The following is a 16740-nucleotide window of genomic DNA, read 5'->3' as shown; positions in this document are numbered from 1 at the left end:
ATCACTCTGCCTGGGCTGCTGCCCTTTGCAGTCCTGATGAACAATGCATGTAAAACAGAGGCATTTGGAGTACCTAAGCTCATGTCTCAGTCTTGCTTTGGGGCAGAATAGCCCTTTAACCATTGGTTTATCCTCTGCTGTTTATCCCCTTGCACTCTTGAAGCTGGTGATCAACAGTCTCTTCAGCTTCTTAGTCACTATACACACCAGCCAGCAACTGGACTCCTTTGATTCTGGCAGGGAGCATGAGTCTGAGTTTCCTGTTCTTGTATTCCTAGGATCTGGATGGAAATTGTTACAGCTGGACCTTCATCAGTCTGTACACACATAAATACTCACCAAGGATACGTCATGTTCTCATGCTGTTGAGCCTTTGGGGAATTTCCAAAAGATGCTTCCAGCGTCACTTGAAGTAAACAGTCACAGGGGAACAGTCACAGTCTGGCTTCTTGCCTGGATCTTCCAGCGCCTGATATAGCATGGAGATACAACAAGAAGTGTCAGTTGCAGTAATTATGCACTTCTCTCCACTGGAAGACCTCCCGTGTTTAGGAGCTGAGCTCACTCCCTTGGCATTCTACACTGCTACTTTCCCTGACCAGTAGCAGGCTTTTGTTCCACAAGCACACCAGCTCTGAGATCATTACCTATCAATCTGTTAGAGATTGGATCGAAGAGTTCAAAAGTAACCTGAGAGAAATACATCCACATTGGCCCTGTTTTTCCTAGAAGCCAGATAAAAGTAAAGAGTCAGGTCTTTGATCTAAAGGGCTGGTGTTCTGCAGGTGGGGTTATGATGAATAGTGAAACTGAAGGACAGAGATTATACAGTGCCCAAAGAAATCACCCTCTGCTCTCACACAGCATTATCTGCTCCCTCAGCAGCTCTCCACTGTATTGTTTCAGGGAACTTCTAAATAGTTTTTGCAGTTGTGAGCATATAATTTTACTTTAATTGAGCTCCCACTCATAGGACATAGACTTGACAATGGCTTTGGTGTTAATTTCGCCCACCAATTCTAGGAGAGCGTCTTTATAACTTAAAAGGGAGGCTCCATTCTGGTCCCATTCAGTGTTTCTTGATTTGACAGTCTTACTCCCTGCCCCATATATTGTGGTGCGGTACAATGGGGCTTTTGGGGTTTTTTTTTGGAGTAGTTACACGTTTTCCCATAATTTCTGGATGAAGTCTGGCCCTCTGTGAGGTTTCTTCAAGGTGTGTCTACTTCTAATCCCCACATTCTGTGTGAGTCATAGCTAAAGGACTAAATGCTTCCAAAAGTCAGGCTTGTGCCAGTGCTCCTACATGAGAGAGACACTGTTGAGCTGTAGCTCTCTGCAGAGACACGCTGCTCATGGAAAGTGGCAAGAATATGCTCAGAGAGATGTTGGCCTCCAGCTATTCTCCAGAAATCCACCTGGGCAGGGCAGGGCAGGGCAGGGCAGGGCTTTTTCCTGTGAAATGCTCACAAAGTCGTGCTGGTTTCCCTGGAACGCCTGGCAGTTATACCAGAACAAAAGGAAAAGCTTCTTTTCACTGCTTGGGCTTTCAGCAGTAGGAGGGGGGGTTTGGGCTTTCCTTTTCTGAGCTGTCAGCAGAGTAGAAGCACGATGGAAATTGTCTGCCAGGCTGAAGATCAAGAGGGAAGCAAAGCTAAACCTGGCAGAGTGAAGTTCTAATGCATAAACTGATCTTCCCTTCAGCCTGGTCAGCCTTCAGCTGGATTTTGAGTATCCACATGAGCTGCCCTGATCCAGTGTCACCAACACTGAGAACATGCTGTTGTGCAATGAATCTACATGAGCACCTCAGAAGGAAGAGCAAATTATCATTCTGGCCTCCCACTTCAATCCTCACAGCTCCAAAAGCCCCCACTACTACTGGAAGGTTTAAGCCAGCAATGTTTTTTGTTTAAAGAGATTGGAGCCTTATTGCTGACTTTGGGCTGGTGTTGCTGGTGTCCTTCTAGTTGCATTTATCCATGACCTGCCACAAGTATGGAGAGTCCAGCCTTTAGGAGTGGGAAGAGCCATGCCGCTTCCAGGGCTGGCAGTGCTGCAGCTCAGCCTGCTTTTCCATTTCCAGTGCTCACACAGCTCAGGAGAAGGTAAACAGAAGCCTTGGGCTTGGACTGAGGCAGGAGAACCCCACAAGACCTCTGCCCTGCTGGAGCACGATTTCATACACTGTGTTCCTGAGTGAGCTGAAGACAGCCCTGAATTCCTTGGATGAAGCATCGGACTAAGACTGCCTTAAGCTCTGCAAGTGAGCAGATACAGAAGAGACCCTGCCCCTGGCCTAAGGCTTATTTATTGCCTAAAGGCAAAGACACTTTGCAGATAGAGAGCTGTTCTTAGTCTCCAGTGTAAGCTCCTTAACTGCTCTTCTGGAGTGCTGCCTCCCTAATCTCTTATTTTTAGATTAGCTATTTTTAAGAGATTGCTTGCTGCCTACTTAGAGGTTTTTGATGCTCACATTTCTCAGTATTGAACACTGTTTTATCTGCAGTTACATCGCATCATTATTTGTCTACTGGCTGGATCACAGAATTTGATCTTGACCTTGGCAGGCATGGGAACAGAGACCTCTAATTAAAAAACCCCAAGTTGCTAAAAGAAAAAAAAAGAAAATAAAAATCAAAGCTGCAGTGACTTAGTCACTGGTTCACATTACAGTGAGAACAGAGCACATTCTCAGGGTGGAGGCCTCTTTTCCGAGGGTGATGCAATCTGCAAGTCCTGACCTCTCAGCACTTTTACAACCAGGGTGCAATACATAGAATTTGGCAATGTATTTCAGGGCTATGTTATGCTGACAGATATTCCTCTTGTATTTTCAATTGTAACTTCAAACTTTCAACTTTTCCCCCTAAAAAGCAGGGGAGGGGGGGAGCAGAGAGAACCCTGGTTCCCTCAGAAAAAAATCTGAGTTTGCTGATGGACATCTACCAGCTGCAGTGACCTACTGGACCAGCATCCCCAGCTCCCAGTGCCAGCTGCCTCTGCTCAGCATCACACAAGCCACTTGCATGACTTTCCCTCCTGTCATCACTGCCAGTTTCCCATTGTCCCCAGCTCAAGTGGATGGCCCTACAAGATCTTGTAAGCAGCTCCCTGGCTCCACACAGCCTTTCCTCTACATGGGCAGCTCTTCTGCAACATGGTCAAGCTCACACAGAAAAGATTTGGATGAAGCACAGATAATTGTAGTGGGAGGCTCCTTAGCCTGGGGAATTTCTGTACCCCTTGATACAAAAAAATGAAAGATTAGTGTGCCTAGGTATGGATACCACTGTAATTTTAGTAAGGGATCACCTGATGGGGAATGAAGAAGTTTGTCACCTTTGGTTTGCCCCAGGAGGGCACCCCAAGTGCTCTGTAACACAGGTCTGTGTTTTGCTAAAGGTTTCTATGAGCTGTCATCAACTCCCTGATCCTAAGACAGCAACAGGCCCAACGTTTGTTAACCTGTTACCACCTTTTTTTTTTTTTAACCTCAATTATAGAGGAAAAAATATCAGAGCATGTGAACACAGCTTGAAACCTGAGAAGCCTGAGCTAGCTTTAATCAGGCCTTCAAAATCAAGGAATGGCAGTGGCATTACAAAAAAAAGCCACAACTCCTCTCCAACAATAAATAGAAGTTTGGGGATATTTGTGTTAAGAGGCATCAGAAACAGCTGAGAAGTAGGATACATCTGTCTGCTAACTCATCTACCTGAGCAAAAGAAATCCCTGCGTGTCCATGTAATACTCTCTTGGCTTGTTACAAGCCCACAAAACCCTTTCAGGCTGTTACTACCAATTTTTCCTCCTGATGGAGACAACCATGCTTGGATCCCAAGTGCTGAGATTCACTCAAATCTCCTTTTGGGTGGAGAAGTCAGCAGCCTCCTGCCTATTCTACACCACAGTCCCGTGTGGAAGTCACACAGAGACCAAACCACACTGCCAGTCATTTTGCACTGCAAGGCTTTCAGATCCAAACCCAGAAGATCCAAGTCAAATGTTTCCAAGTCACATGATGACTGAACTGAGAAGAGGTATTGAGTTTCTGGAATGCAGACATTTTGGAGGAAAATGTATCACCTTTCAGTGGCTATTAGAGTAGATGAACTCTGTACAAGTCATACATATTCAACCTGACAAAGGTAAGCTTAGCAGCTTTTTGCTAATCATCTCTAGGAAAAACCGTACACAAGGAGGGCTTCTGATGCATGATCACGGCATCAATAATGAATCTCTGTAAAAAAAACCCCTATTCCCCAGCTACACCAAAGAGAAAACTGTAAAGGCTTTATTATACCCCAGAAGCTCCAGCTGGTCCTATTCCTCTGACCCAAGTCACTCAGTGCTCAGCATCACAGAGCAGATGCTGCCCATAGCAATTTTTGCTGCAACTCTAAAAGATTCAAGCCAGGAGTACATTCCAAACAGCAGCATCAGTACAGACAAGCAAGCCAAGAGGTTGTAGTGTATTTTTGAAGACCAGTGAGGAGCTAACCAGTAACTGCACTTCGGCTTCCAAATCACTGCTGAAGCTTGTAAGTAACCAGCACAGAGGTGGGGTTTTTTTATTTTTAATGCTAAAAGCAAGGACTGAAATGATTTCTACACAATATCCATTTTTACTTTCGTACCATTGTTTCTTCTTACTAGAGGTCATGGTTTTCTTTCTTTCTTTCTTTCTTTCTTTCTTTCTTTCTTTCTTTCTTTCTTTCCTTCTTTCCTTCTTTCCTTCTTTCTTTTCTCCTGTGGTGAGAAGTACTTGTTTCTTTCTCCAGCTGGAGTTTTGTTACACATACCAGCAGCTCAGGTGCCTTGAAGCTGGGAGTGGTTGAGCAGTTCCTACTTTGGCCACATGGAAGTCTGTGACTGCCTTTCCAGTGTCACCAGGTTGTTCAGAAAGCAAGTCAGCCCCTCAGCTTGCTGCATCAAGTGGTTGTACCTGTTGTGGCAAAACTGTCAGTCAAACCCTGCACATCTGCAGCTTAGAAGTACCAAACAAATATTTTCATCTCCATTTGACCTTTTAAATCAGAAATTAGAGCAATGGTATATTTTATGTTTCAGTGGGATCTGTTACTGAATCTAAAGAACGGCTGCTCTCTCACCATCAGGGGAACCTGGAGTTACTAAATAATAGCATGTTCCCATAGATTGGAAAGAAATCTTGTCATTATTGAGTACAGCATGTTCCATGCTGCAGAAATTAAAACAGCTATATGATCCTTGTGAGACCATTGTTCTGGCAAGAGATGCATCCTCCCTTCCTGCATTTCCTCCTCCTTTGGGTTTGCACGAAAAGAATTCCACCTTCCCTCATAAACATCATGTCTGTTGATGCTTCCCTCCCACTCTTAAACTCTGCATTGGCATTTGCTTAGCATTTCCCTGGCACTACTACCAGTTTCCATAGCAAAGGATGTTAAATGAGACTGTAATCACAAACTTGAGGAACTGCTGAGCACTGAAAGTCAACCAAATCACACATGAAGCAGCACAAAAATGCAAAATATCCTTGGAATATCCTGGCTGGGAACTCCCTGAGAGATAGTGGGAGAATATTCCCTTTAGAAATCCTGTCCTGAGTAGAGCATCCAGAGTCTATGAGACACTGAGCTAAAAGTGCCAGACTAGATCTGATGTCCAAAACTGAACTGTCACAGGTAGGGCAGGGAACAGATCACAGCCAAATCTGCCCCTTCTGCCCTAAAATGGCCAGGGATAAAACAGCACAGACAGGGCCAATAAAGGGCAAGCTGGTCCTGCTGGCTGGCAGTGATGTCTGCTCCAGAGGCCACATAGGCAGTTGCCCTGTGCCAACAAGTGAGCAAAGGATGGACTTCCACAGCCCAAAAGCTGCTGCCAGCAACATCCTTGCACTGCAGGCTGTCAATTGATACCCCTAGCAGCCCAAATTTGCCCTTCTCACCTGGGGTACAATCAGAGGGACAGAAATTCACCATTCAGATATTGCTCCTTGTTTCTGTTGTCTGGTGCCATCTCTGAGAAGGAAAAGCATTACCTCATTCAGGATAAGCATGGATACTAATTCATTAATTTGAGACTTTTTAGTGCTAATGGTACATTTAGGTGCCCCTGAATCACATCAAGTGCAGTGGATTTTTACATTAGCGCTAATAACAATTACCCATCCAGTTCCTCTGATACAGGATTAGTCTGAATTTTCCCCTTGAAAATACATTTTTTGTGTTCTATAAGCCTTTTAAATTACAGATAACATTCAATCTGCCCAAACCAAGGACTAGAATACAACTGCCTCTTGTAACACATGCAGCTTCTGTAGTGCTCCGATTTCTTCCTCAAAGGCCTAGCATGTTTTAAATTAAGTTACTCCACCTCCCCTGCCCCCCACCACCCCAAAAAAATAATTAAATGAGATATTGTTTACATGGTCTCTTGCTCATTTAGGTTTTAGGTTGCACATGCTGTTTTCTTTCAATGTGACTCAAGACAGTCATTTGTGCTTCTCTGCCAAGAAATAACTGACCACTGATTCATCCACTGAATGCCAGAGACTAGCAATCTGACATATTAGCTATTTTTAAAAATGCATTTAAATACATTTTTGGATGGAATTATGTCCAGAATAGTCTCTAAATACTGTGCTACATGTCTCTGGGGATGGTATTCCAATTCTGGAGGTAATACAGCTTCTCAGTTACTGCAGCCATTAGCCTTGAGCAGCTATAGAAGTTAATGTCACATGTCAGCACAAACTTTAGCAAGTACATGTGCATATGTTCTAGGTAATATATAGGCAGGGAACATACAGGTTTTAATCAACACTTGGGCTTTCACACTGATTTTTAACTAGCACAGAAAGTCAGGCTCACTGGCCACAATGCTCTTTAGCTCTTTCCTCCCCCTGCCCCCATGACAACATTAGAAGTGGGCAAATGCCTGTCTGCTCATATCTTTAGTGGATCCCCTGCTGCAAGGAGTGTTTTCACACCACAGAACTGTCCTTGCAGCTGCCCTGTGTCTGGAGAAAGGCCAGAGGGGTCACTTGTTGGTGGAACAGCATGGGAGCTGCCTGGGAACCAACTGGTCATCTGCTGCCATTTGGGTTTTCCTTCCTCCCACTGCATGGTCAGACCCGCAGTTACAAATCCACAGGCTCTGCCCTAAGTCTTCCCACAGCGAATGCCAACAGGGAGATTGTCATCCCATGAGTATTTGGCTGGAAGTGACCTTTGGAAGTCTCTGTCTATCCCTTCCTCCTGGATGACTGCCAATGCTAAACCAGGTCTGCTGTCTAGCAGAAACTTGAACCCCCTCCAAGGATGGAGGTTCCCCCAACCTCTCTGGTGATCTGCCCCAGGGCTGCACATCTTCCCCATGATGAAGTTTTTCCCAGCATCCCAAGCCACAATTTGCAATATTTGCCTCTTATTACACCATCTCCCACCACCAAAGAGAGTTTGGCTCTGTCATATTTTCAGTTGCCCTTCAAGAGAATGGTGGCTCCTGGTCATGCTAGTACTTTGTTGCTGGCACTGAAGATGTGACACTCTTCACAAAGGAGGTCACCAATCGGATCCTGCTGGATGGTTGTGAGCACTTGGCATCTCTCAGCTTGCCAGTATTTACAAACAAGCCACGTAACATCCACGCCAGTGGGTGTGTTACACAATCATGTGCCCTGAGTCAGAGTGCCAAGGGCAAGGTTCTCTGCCAGGAAATCTCTAAGCAGCTGCTCCTTAAGTTCCCCTTCGTCCCTCAGGGAGGGGAGGGATATTGCCTTGAGCTCAGAGTTCATCAAACACCACCACGTAAACAAAAAATACAAAACCTGTAAAAAAAGAAAAGAAGCATTGATGAAGGATGTTTCTTCTCAGGACAAGGCTCAGCCATATTCATAGAAATGTTGTGCAAGGACATGCCAAAAGAGACTGCTGTGGAGCTAACTCCAAGCAAGCATCACAGTCCAATGTTCAGGAAGGGCATAATCACCATCACTCAGTGCTCCCCAATTTTAGTGACAGAGCTCAATTCCAGTACATTCTATGTTCAATACAGAGGCGGAAAGGGAACAGCAGCAGCATTTAAAATAAGAACAAAATAGGTTGCTGAAGGTGGGCAGCCCAGCTTCCCTACAAGCCAGCACCTAAGTCCTTTAGGCTCTTCTCTGAAAGCCATTGGTCCCTTATTTAGGACAAAACCGCAGCAGCAAGAAGGTAAAGCCTCCCCCCATGCCCAAAGCTACACACAAACACTGATCAATTCCTCATGACAGCTGTGGCTGGCTCTCCCTTCTCTTGTACAAACAAACTGCCTCCCCAGCCCCAAGCAGGTGTTGGAGACAGGGCCACAGTTCATTAATCTTTTCCAGCCCTGATGTTCCTTGAATGCCTCATTTACATGTTCCTGCAGAAAAAGGAGAAAATAGATGTTTGGTGTGTCCTCAACAAGAAGAGGTTTTAATAGGATTCAGAAAGGTTTAAACATATTCCCCATGCAGGACTGGGCTGCATTTTATGGAGAAGTCAGATCCCAAGAGTGTGTAATTCCTGCCTCCCAGAAAGCAGTTGTCTCAGGCTTCCAACAAAACATTATGTTGTGATTTACGGAGGATAAATTTTATGGGGTTTTAGTGAAGTGACCTAGAAAAGGATACCTAAACAAGAATGTGGTGCTCAGCTGCCAGATAAGAGTTTGCTCCAGTGATTAATTGATTTGCAGTGACTTAAACAGAGCTGCTTGCTTTGTGAGTCAACGTTTCACAACATCTGGGGGCAGGACCTGACTTCCAACCACCCTGACAAAGCTGTTTATGGAAAGGAAGAGATTCTTACAAGACTGGAGTTCACCTGATACACTAATTTTAAAATGGTACCTTCTGTGACCTTCTAACTGCAATAATCCTAACTGCACTTTGCCAGCTGGGAGGAAGATGTTACAATGCTGAGGAATGGGCGAAGGATGGGATGGTTTGACTGCACTACTGTGATCTTGGTAAATTAATTTCATTAAAATTGTGCGTCATATTCCTATTCATGAAACTGGAGGGAACTAAAACCTCATTTCCTCCCCAATGTGGTTATGCTGCCTGTTCTGATGATAACTTTCCAACACAGGACAATGCAAAGTAAAGCACAACCCATGAAGAATAATAAAGCAATAATCAATGTCATGCATTTTTTTTGCATCAGTTTGCAAAAGTGATTTGGTGGTTATAAATTGCTGTGGGCCCATGACAAGAATTGCAGAAGACCCTGGTTTTCAGAAATGAGGAAAAATCTGCTTTTATAGGAAGAATTTACAGATGATCAGCAAGTGAAATCATCTTTTACTTCCCAAAGAAACAAAAAGATTATATAAAATCCTGAAGTGTCTTACTTTCAGTAATGGGAAATAAAGCAAGAGTTATCAATCTGAGGCATGTATGATTAAAGTGACTTTGGGAAGACAAAAGAAAGAAACACAGACATAGTTACAGTTTGGTTAAAACAGCAGAGCTCCTATTACCTACTGCATGCCCTGAGCTGGGCTCAGCAATCAACCAGGAGCTTGGTTTGAGAAAGAAGGACCTTGTCCTTTTCTAACTCAAGTGTGTTCATAGAGAAGAAATTATGTTTGCCTTGGGAATTACTTATTTCTGGTGTTTTCAGTAAATTCTTCTAGGTTGCGAATTGAAGTGCTGTGGGTCACATGGGAAGACTCATTACTTGACCGGTAATATGGATGTGAAAAGATCCATAACTGGTTGATGTCAGCTTCCCCCCAATTTCCACTTAAGCAACACTTTAAACTAGGTCAGAGCATTCATTAACTTTTGTATGAAATCTCTCCTCAGCCCATCCAGCCTCCCATTGGCTAGTTAATTAAAATCAGCACCATTATTTGGCTGCTACTTCACAGCAAGAAAAAGAAAAAGCTAGTAATTATCCACTGGGGGAATAAATTAATTAGGTTACTATGTGTTAATGCTCAGCAACTCTCTTGTAGCTGGAAGCCAGAGTCCTTTCTGTCCTGCCTGGGTTTCTGGAAGGTAACTGGGTCACAGGAACACGTGCCTTGGCTTCAGCCTTCACTGTGCTTCCGCTTGACAAATCTTTGTTGAAGATAATCTCCTTTAAAATAGAGGCTGTTTCTTCTTGCTTTCTTGTTGGAAACCGGCTCCCTGAGCACCTTACAAGGACCTTGGAAAAGTTTGATTTCATGCTGGCAATGAGCTGGGCCTTGCACTCACGGAGAATCTTCCAGAAATCGAGGCAGGACTTCTCATGAGGCTTGCTGGCCACCCACTGCAGGTTCCCGCACAGGTGTGCCCCAGATGCCTATTGCTCATGCGTATTATCACATCGAGTTAACACCCATCACACCTTGCCAGTGTGGAGTTGTCAAATTCTGTGCAGCAATATTTAGGCAAGAATCTGATTCCTGTTTTGGGATAGGTCCATGCCACTCAGCTGGCAAAAAATTGTTGACGCTCAGTAGTTCTTTAAAGGAGAATCCAATGCCAATAAAATCTCACTTGTATCCTGGCTGGTGAATTTATACTGTGAAAATGCAGTTTCATGCTTTGGATGTATGAGGAAGAGCTGAAGAGATCAAACAAGATAATTGCCAAGGTAGTAAAATTGGAGGGACCATGGCAAGTAGGTAGGTTGAACTAGGGATTAAAAGGACAGAGGCTCTGCCCTAGCTGGCCACCAGAATAGTTTCCCTGCAACTGAAGGAACTTGCTAGTGTTGCACCAGAAAACTCCTGGTGTTTGAAGCTGTGCATTTTGTGCTGAAATGTTCTAAAACCAAGCACTATTTTCGCAGTTCTTCACATTACACTAGCAGTATCCATACAAAGGGATATGTCTTTGTGCAGCACCTCTGAGACTGAGTGCCAGAAACTTGCGAGCAAATCCTATATTTTTGCCTTTGCAAAACCTTTCCCACTGATAACTGAACTCCTAATGCCAACATTCTTTCTTCCTTCTCTGCAGGGAAAATTGCTGGCAGGTTTTCCCAAGCCAGCCTTCATACCCTGTGGTTCCTTTGCTACCTCTATCTGAGATATTGCTGTTGTTAGAGGTGCCAAATATGGTGCAGTATTTTGTCTGGGAAAATAATAGAGTCATGTCTATTCTTTGCAATCCGAGTATGATTAAAGACAAATGATGCTCCTTCCAAACTCTCAGCTCTCATGAAATCACCTGTCTTCCAATTTTAAGATTTTGTCTTCCAGATTTAATCTGTACCTATCTACAGTTTATCTGCAGTTTGCACAAGGTGCAATCACACCATGAGATAAAGAAGACACAGTGATTACCCATTTTGAAGGAAAAGTACAGTTATAAAACACTGATTATCCTAGAATTTGTTCTCTTAACACAGTAGCTGAAAGGCAATGTCTGACGTAAGCAATGACAATTACTTCCTCTTGCCTTTTGAATTCTGGCAATTGCAGTAAAAGAGGTATTTTACTGCTCATAAAATAGTTCATAGTAGTTTACTATTCACAAAGTAGCTTTGCACACTGAGATATAAAGCAGCCAAACATCAGAAAATAGAGTTAAGATCTCAAATCTTCTGAATTTGAAGGGATACACACTTATATTAGCACTGTATGTTTAGTGGAGCTGGGATGAGGACTGATTCCTTTCCTTTCCCTCATGCCAGTCTCTACGATGCTCCCAAACCTTGCCCTCCTCTAAAGAGGCATTTGGTGGAGAAATCACTAAATCATTGATGGATACAGCTGCTGGATCAGGCCTTTAGCAAATAAAAAAAATCACTTCTTGAGTTGGGGACAGCTGAGTGGAGTGTAGGGGACTTGTGCACATTGCTTTTCAGCTAATAATTTATTCCCATGAATAATCCCCCATTGTGCAAACAGTTCCACTGAACACAGGGATTACAATACAATTAAGGGTAGCAGGATGAAACCCTGACATAAGATGCAGAGTAAACAAAGTATGATATTACAGCTCTTAATTAATGTTTACAAATAGGCAGATAATGAAGTCAGGATGGCCATGAGTCATGAAGCCTCACTACTTCCTCAGTTTATCAGCAAAACTGTTCTCAGTGCAAAGCCAATGTGCCATTTTTAAATATAGCTGCTGTCCATAGGCTGAGGTTGTAACCTATCTGTGACTGGGCAACAAAAGGTCACTGTCACCCAGGGCATAAAGTTCCAACAGGAGCTCAGTGTTCTCTGTTCAAGTCACTCTCCCTGCTATCCTCTCAGCTAGTGATAATTTTGCTTTATTTTTTAACATGCTTAATTTCTTCTGCTCCGTACCCTGAGAAAAATCAAGGTTTACTTATCTAGGCAGTGTGTTTATATTTTCCTACTTTCCAGTACATTCTGAATCCATACACTGGTTTTGGACTGTATTGACAAAGGGGCAAGGCCATGGGAAAATTCATCAAGAGTCTGTCCCATGTCATTTGCAAGCCAGATTCCCAGCAGCTGAAGGGATGCAGGATCTGCTGACTATTGTTATTCCTATTTTCATTTTACTGTATTAAAATATCTGTTTTAGTATGCCACTTGTTTTTGAGATTTTCTTATTGAGATCTGGAAAAGCCATGCACCTTCTTGCCCACTTAACCTCCCAGGGGTGCAGGACAGGATCTTGGTCATGTAGGACAGAAGGTGCACAGGCAGGACAGGAGAGGCAGAGCTCATGTGCCACTTCTGAGGGAAAACCTGCAGCACAAAATTAGTCTTTAAAACACACAAGTGGGAAAGGGATGCTGACAAAACTTTTCAACTCCAGAATCTGTAATATTTAATTTCAAAACAATAAAAAATATTTTTAAAATTGCTGCAACTCAGTTATTAAGTATAAAACCATCTGTGAGTGATGCAGACATTTTGTGCAAGTGCATCATTTGGAAAAACAAGATATCTTTGTTTTGTTTCTACAGTAGTTGGAAAAATACTTTCCTTGTTGAAACAAAAAGGATTTTGTGAATACTTATTTTGGTAGAAACATCTGCTGTGGGGGAAGTTATTTGATAACATGCTTAATTTCTTCTGCTCCGTACCCTGAGAAAAATCAAGGTTTACTTATCTAGGCAGTGTGTTTATATTTTCCTACTTTCCAGTACATTCTGAATCCATACACTGGTTTTGGACTGTATTGACAAAGGGGCAAGGCCATGGGAAAATTCATCAAGAGTCTGTCCCATGTCATTTGCAAGCCAGATTCCCAGCAGCTGAAGGGATGCAGGATCTGCTGACTATTGTTATTCCTATTTTCATTTTACTGTATTAAAATATCTGTTTTAGTATGCCACTTGTTTTTGAGATTTTCTTATTGAGATCTGGAAAAGCCATGCACCTTCTTGCCCACTTAACCTCCCAGGGGTGCAGGACAGGATCTTGGTCATGTAGGACAGAAGGTGCACAGGCAGGACAGGAGAGGCAGAGCTCATGTGCCACTTCTGAGGGAAAACCTGCAGCACAAAATTAGTCTTTAAAACACACAAGTGGGAAAGGGACGCTGACAAAACTTTTCAACTCCAGAATCTGTAATATTTAATTTCAAAACAATAAAAAATTTTTTTAAAAAGTGCTGCAACTCAGTTATTAAGTATAAAACCATCTGTGAGTGATGCAGACATTTTGTGCAAGTGCATCATTTGGAAAAACAAGATATCTTTGTTTTGTTTCTACAGTAGTTGGAAAAATACTTTCCTTGTTGAAACAAAAAGGATTTTGTGAATACTTATTTTGGTAGAAACATCTGCTGTGGGGGAAGTTATTTGACCAAAAAGGCATACCTCTTCATTTATATCAGAAAATACTAAATATCTAGAGCGTGTTGCAAAACAAAGCAAAGAAAGATAAACAGGAAATAAGTGACTGAGTAGTCACAACATTTTAAGGTCAGTTCCCCTTGCTTTGGATTTAAGTTGTACTTTTTCCCAATGTGTATTTTTTTCCAAGAAATTTTCTCCTTTTTTTTTTTTTTTTGCAACTCCTCCTTTTCCTTTCCTGCTTTAATTCAATTATTCCCTTTGGTCCTCTAGAGGGTTTGAAAACAAACTTTATTTCTACTTCACACTGAGTGTGATAATCGCTGTGCACAAGTCACAAACTGTGCTTCAGAATATGTCAAATCCTGGTTCATTTACTGTCTTTTCAATTACTTTGATTTGATTCAGCCTGATCTTTGGTGTGGTTCAGGATCCTTTGCAGAAGATCCATGGGATAAAGGAATTAGAAAGCTCACCTAACAGTTTGCCGAGGTAAGGCAGTCCCCTGTCTCAGAATCAGCCTGGTCCATTCAAAATTCTCCCAGCAATTCCATCCCAGGGATTTTGCAGGTGCCTTATACACCCATTCCCTAGAAGATTCCTCATTTCAGTCAGCATCTAAGCATCTCCACAGATTTTGCCTGTATGCACACAGTCCTGACATCCGCTGAAAAATATGTTTCTGTTGTTTGATTCTCAGTATTCATTAATCTGAAAGACCTTATTGTGGCCTTCCAATACTTAAAGGAGGCTTATAAGAAACATGGAGAGATACCTTCTACCAGGGCCTGTAGTACCAGGGCACAGGATAATGGTTTCAAACTGAAGGAGGGTAGATTTAGATTGGACATCGAGAATTAGTGAGGCACTGGAGCAAGCTGCCCGGAGAAGGTGTGGATGCCCCGTCCCTGGAAGTGTTCAAGGCCAAATTGGATGGGGCTCTGAGAACCCTGATGTAGTGCAAGGTGCCCCTGCCCATGGCAGGATGAGATGGTCTTCAAAGGCCCTTGCCATTACAAACCATGCTATGATTCTGTGCTCTCTAAAGCTTCCTTCCAACCCAAACCATTCTGTGATTCTAGTTCCATCGAGTCTTCAATAAAAGTCTTTCGAGTTTCATATTGTCCTTTAACCCAGCTTATGTTCATAGCCTGCAGGGTACTGGAACTCTGGTTCAGTTCTTGAGGGCTATAACTATTTGTGGATCAATATTTCGAAGGAAAACAGCAGAAATAATTATAGCTGCATCTTGTTCTAGAAGAGAGCAGGAAAACACCACAGGCATGCCATTAACACTGAGATAATTTCTGTGCTCTCACTTTACTCCTCAGTGCTTCACATTCATCTGTACTTCAGAAATATGAAAGTTTTGTAATACAGTGCCTAACTGGCCATAATTCAATACTATCAGAATTTGAAGGCAAATACTTTTTCACCTTGGGAGTAAGTGGGTGCTGTTTCTGGAACAGCCTCCCTGCAACACAGTCTGAGCCCAAGGCAATTGCTAACAAAATTGGTGGGTGCCTCAGATCACCTCCCGGCAAATCAGAGGGGTTTTTTTGCAGCCCAGAGAAATGCAAGGTGCAACAAAGAGATACTTTCTGCCGCCTCAAAACTGTGCCCCCTTTCCTGCCAGTAGCACCCACAAGGAACCTGATGCGTTCTCTGGTGTGCTGGTGTGGGTTTAGGATGACCAGTGTCAGCTGGGGACTGCAGCACTGCTCTTCCTCCCTGGGAGCCTTCCCCATGGATTCTTGTAATCGTTCTTTCACCCGACTCCTCAGCAGGGTCAGGTCCCTGGAGGAGGAGCTCCAATGCAGCACGGAGGTTTTGCCCTTCTGCGGTTTTTCCAGCAAAAAGCAGTTTCCCTGGATTGTGAGCAGCAGCTGAGCTCCGCAGCTGCAATCTCGCTGGCAGAGCTGCCAGCAGCACCAGGACAGAGGCTCACACATTTTAGTTAATCAGTCATTTATCTGTCTGGGGCCTGTCTGTGCTTTATCTGTGCTGCCCATGCACACAGGCTTGGGACCAGGCCAGTACTCCAGCACACTTGGATGTCTTTTGCTCCCGTAGCTGAGAGCAGCTGGGCAGGATTTTCAGTGCTTTTCTGTGAGGTTTTTTTCCTACATAAAAGAGTGTTCACATCAACCAACAGGCTGGCTTTGAGTTCTCACTGCTGCACACCAGTTACAGCCTAGACTTTGCAGCTCTTATTTTGCTGCCTTTAGTCCTAGTACTCTTTTTTTTTTTTTCTGGTGAGAATATCCATCCAATATTCCAATAGATTTTGTAGTGTTTCAAGGGTTTATTTGTACTTGTCTGGGGTGAACCAGATAAACCAGTTTTTTGCTGTCACACAAATGCTATGCATTGTTCAGCTGTACAATGTGTCTTTTATCACTGGTCTTGCATTTTCATAGTGGTTGCTCTTACTTTTTAAAGCTTTGGCTAAAATGTAAATGGCAAACTTGTAACAGCTTCACATAGAGAACTGTCAGACTCAGCAAAGGATGTTGTCATCTTTAAAGTTATGTATACCTGTATCTATCCTCAGAAGTTTGAAAATGAGAGCCCTTTCTTCTTCCCAGCAAGGAGAATAAGAGTCAGAATTGCTCCAAAAGCTTTCTTGGTTTGTATCTTATTAACCTTACTAAAAATTCTTACAAATAATTCTTTTTTTTTTCATACTTCCAATGCTGTGGGTAGAATAGGAATGTTTTGTTCACAAGATTACTGTCTGAGCATGACGCAGCTAAGAATACAGAGTAAGTGTAAAGTAAGTGACATCTTCTCACATTTTTCCTCAGAAGTCCACTGTGAGGTGGCTCACCCTCTGTTCTAAACATTAAGTGATAAATCTGCCTTAGCTGCTCTTTCTACAGATCCTTTGTCACAACAAGCAGTTCCCTAAAACTTAAGGACAACTCAGCTTCTGCCTGCTGACGTCCCCACTTGAGCCAAGACAGCTCCAACATTCATCCAACCTGAATTCTGATTGTTTCAG

General features: G+C 43.1%; 1 long non-coding RNA gene across 1 annotated transcript in view; it reads right to left on the bottom strand.

Annotated features, from left to right (window-relative positions):
- Positions 1–593, bottom strand: part of LOC108444816 — a 2590-nt gene extending 1997 nt beyond the window's left edge. Inside the window, exon 1 of the long non-coding RNA XR_001859518.1 lies at positions 340–593. This is a non-coding gene — a long non-coding RNA (uncharacterized LOC108444816). The remainder of the gene's footprint in view (positions 1–339) is intronic.
- Between the last annotated feature and the right edge of the window lie 16147 nt (positions 594–16740).

This window comes from Corvus brachyrhynchos, unplaced genomic scaffold (assembly GCF_000691975.1).
Source record: "Corvus brachyrhynchos isolate BGI_N302 unplaced genomic scaffold, ASM69197v1 scaffold312, whole genome shotgun sequence".
Classification (NCBI taxonomy): Eukaryota; Metazoa; Chordata; class Aves; order Passeriformes; family Corvidae; genus Corvus; species Corvus brachyrhynchos.
This window is presented reverse-complemented; position numbering and strand designations above follow the sequence as displayed.